Consider the following 3,659-nt stretch of genomic DNA (forward strand, 5'->3'; position numbering starts at 1 on the left):
GACCTCGCAGAAGCGACCTCGCAGAAGCGAGAAAGTGGATCGCAGAAGCGACTGGAGGTTATCGGGACAGAGGCCGCAGGTGCGACACGATTCCCACACTTGCATGATCGCATATACGAGTTGGGATGTTGCGCATGACTTCGCAGAAGCGTAGATTTTGCCGCAGAAGCGGCCAAGGTGATCGCAGAAGCGGAAGGTCGTATGGGCAGTGGTGATGTTTTAAGAACGGGATTTGGCCATTTTTCTTGCATTCTCTCTTGGTTTGGGTGATTTTTTGTGAGGTTCAAGTGGAGGTTTTCATCATCTATGGCAAGGTAAGTTATTCCCACCTATTGTAAGTTAAATACATAGATTCGATAAGGATTTAAACATGGAATTAGTAGAAATTGTGGGGGTTTTGGTAGAAAACCTTGAATTTGGTATTTTTTGAATTTGACCATGAAATAGGACATGGAATTAGGAATAAATTATATATTTGAGTTCGTGGTGTTATGGGTAAAGTTTATCTTCGAACATTTTCGGAATCTGGGGCGCGTGGGCCCGAGGGATGACTTTGTCGACTTTTGAGCGAAGCTGGAAATAATTATAAATTGTTAAATTATACATATTGGGGTATATTTTGATTTATTTGCACGTTGTTTTACTATTTTGAAGAGACGGGCATCGGGTTGAGGTGTTTGAGTGGCTTTGGAGCCGGTTATGGAACTTCGGAGCAAGGTAAGTCTCCTTCTAACTCTGTGAAGGGGAAACTAACCTTATGTGATATATTTGTTATGTGATACTTGTTGCGGGGGCTACGTACGCACAAGGTGACGAGAGTCCGTACGTAGCTAGATTCATGTTTTGTCCGGGTAGACTTAGGTTCCCGCCATGCTATAACTATACTATTTGAGTACTCTCTTGCCTATTAAATTCCTTTATTTTATGTTGCGACTTGAGGCTAGACTTGTGTAGAGTGATAGACTTGCTAGTGTAGAGATTCGACGGGCTTCATGATTACTCGCGAAATAATTGTACTCCTCTTACGAATATCTCCCATGTTATGTGTTCTCATCGAAAGATTTTCCTTAAAATTTATAACTCACACGTCTATTTGTGGGTGGGGTCAAGGACCCGTCAAAGCTTCTTATTCTAATGGGATCGCGTTGTTCGCCTCGGCAGTATAATAGATATATTTATGGTTCGTGCCGTTTGACCCTTGGCAGTGCGCACATTATGATGGGATCAGGTCGTTCTGCTCGGCAGGATTATGTATCACATTCTCATGGGAGCGGGCCGTTCGCCTCAGCAATACAATAGATGTATCTATGGTTCGACAATATTATGATGGATCTGGCAGTATGCCTCGACATTTCTATAAAATACTCATATGAAATCGTGCATAATAATTGATAAAAAGCTAGTATATTTGTGAGTTTTCCTGATTTGAACTGTGACGACCTATCTGGTGAGGTCCATTATATATATATATATACTTCGATTGAGGGGGTAACTACTTGCTGAGAGCTTGAGTTATTGCTGAGAGGAGAATTGTACCATGTATTTATACTTGTTATTTCGTTTATTTACTCTGACTCACATCTGTGTACTTCTACTATATCTGTCTTATTGGATTACTAGTAAGTGTCGATGTTGACCCCTTGTCCCTACTTCTCTGGTTTTAGGCTAGATACTTACTGGTACACGTTGATTTACGTACTCATGCTACACTTGTTGTACTTATTGTGCAGGTACATATATGTATGGTGGCCTTTTGGGCGCAAAGGCGCGGCTATTGCGGGGACTTCACCGTGAGCTGCATTCCATGTTACGATCCGCAGCTTGCAGAGACTCCATTAGAGTTATTTATATTCTCCTGCCTAATTTGTATTCCAGATAGATGTTGTACTTTATTATATTTCTTAGTTGATGCTCATGCACTTGTGACACTGGGTTTTGAGGGTTCCTAAAGGTTGTTCATCATTGTAGTTCGTGTAAATATTATCATTCACCTTGTAAATTCTATTTCATGCTATTTAATTAATGAAAATTATGATTTCAAATTTCTAAAATGAGTAAGTAAGTTTATAGATCACTGTTGGATTGCCTGACGGCGGTGTTAGGTGCCATCGCGACCTTTAGCGGATTCTAGGTCGTGACAATTGATAACTTAAATACAAATTTCATACAACGATTCATACATTATAAAAATACTTCAACTTTCATACAACATTTAAATAAAAAATATATAACTACAATAGAATACAATTTAAATACAATTTGCATACAACTTTAATACAATTTCGTAACTATATTTAGCCAAAATCAAGTCTAATCTTCATCAAACATCCTCAAATTTGATATATAAGCTCCAAAGAAAATTCCTAATTGTTTGCAACAAAACTCAACCCAAATAAATAATTGTTTTTGAAAATTCAAATTCGAATTCAAAGTTTCGAAGTTTTTTAATAGTTATCAATGGTGGAGAGTCAAATACCTCCAAAATTATTAATTGATAACTTCAATTCGAACACCAATTGTGCAACATAAAAGAAAATTGCTAAGTTAAAACTCTATATTAAAACAGTAGAAATTCATTGATGAATTCCCTGGAAAAAAAAGGATAAAAAGCATAGAAAAATGAAGGAAGAAAAATTGGGGAAAGAACTAAGGGTGCTTATCGGGGGGATCAGGAAGATAATTACGCTTAACGGTTAGGGTTATCGGTTATCAGATTATAAATGTTGCAAATCGCTAGCCATTTCTAAGATAACTGTAGTGACCCGACCGATCATTTTGCTTTCTAGAACTCTGTTCCCCTAAATAAGACTCCCCGTATGTTCTTTTACTGTTTTATAACTTGCGGGAATGGTTAGTTCGGGTTTGGAAGGGTTCGGGTTGAAATCGGAACACTTAGTTCCTTTTTATTGGTTTAAAAGGGTTAAGTTTGACTTGGGTCAATATTTGTAGTAAGCGAACTCGGAATCGGGATTTGACAGTCCCAATAGGCTCGTATGATGATTTTGTACTTGGGCGTATGTTCGGATCGGGTTTTGGATGACCCGAGAGCATTTCAGCACTTAATAGTGAAAGTTGGCACCTTGAAGGTTTTTCAAGTTCTTTGAAATTGGTTTGGAGTAGGTTTTGGTGTTATCGAAGTCCGTTTGGGAATCCGAGCTCGAGAATAGTTCCGTATGGTAATTTAAGACTTGCACGCAAAATTTGGCGTCATTCTGAGTTGATTTGATAGGAATCAGACATGCGAAAGTGTTTCTAGAAGTTTTTGAGTTTTATAATTCGATTCATGCATTTTGGTATCCGATTCATACTTCTAGATGTTATTTTGGTGTTTTGAGCGCAGGAGCGGGTCCGTATTATGTTATTGGATGTGTGAGTGTTGTTGGATGGGGTCCCAGGGGCCCCGAGTATGGATCAGATTGGAAATCAGACTCGAATTTGGGCTTGGGGAACTGTTGGTGCACCAGTTCTGGTGCGCCCGCACCTGCGAGATTTTTGGCTTTGGACGAAAGGTCAGTAGCCTGCAGAAGCGCCGGATCTTCCGCAGAAGCGGCCTCGCTTCTGAGATGATAGGGCTGCAGGTGCGAGAAGAAGCTGGCCAGGCCTTGACCGCAGGTGTGACGCCATTTTTCGCAGAAGCGGGAGCCCGTTCGCAGAAGCGA

The sequence above is a fragment of the Nicotiana tomentosiformis genome, chromosome 8 (genome assembly GCF_000390325.3).
Source record: "Nicotiana tomentosiformis chromosome 8, ASM39032v3, whole genome shotgun sequence".
Lineage (NCBI taxonomy): Eukaryota > Viridiplantae > Streptophyta > Magnoliopsida > Solanales > Solanaceae > Nicotiana > Nicotiana tomentosiformis.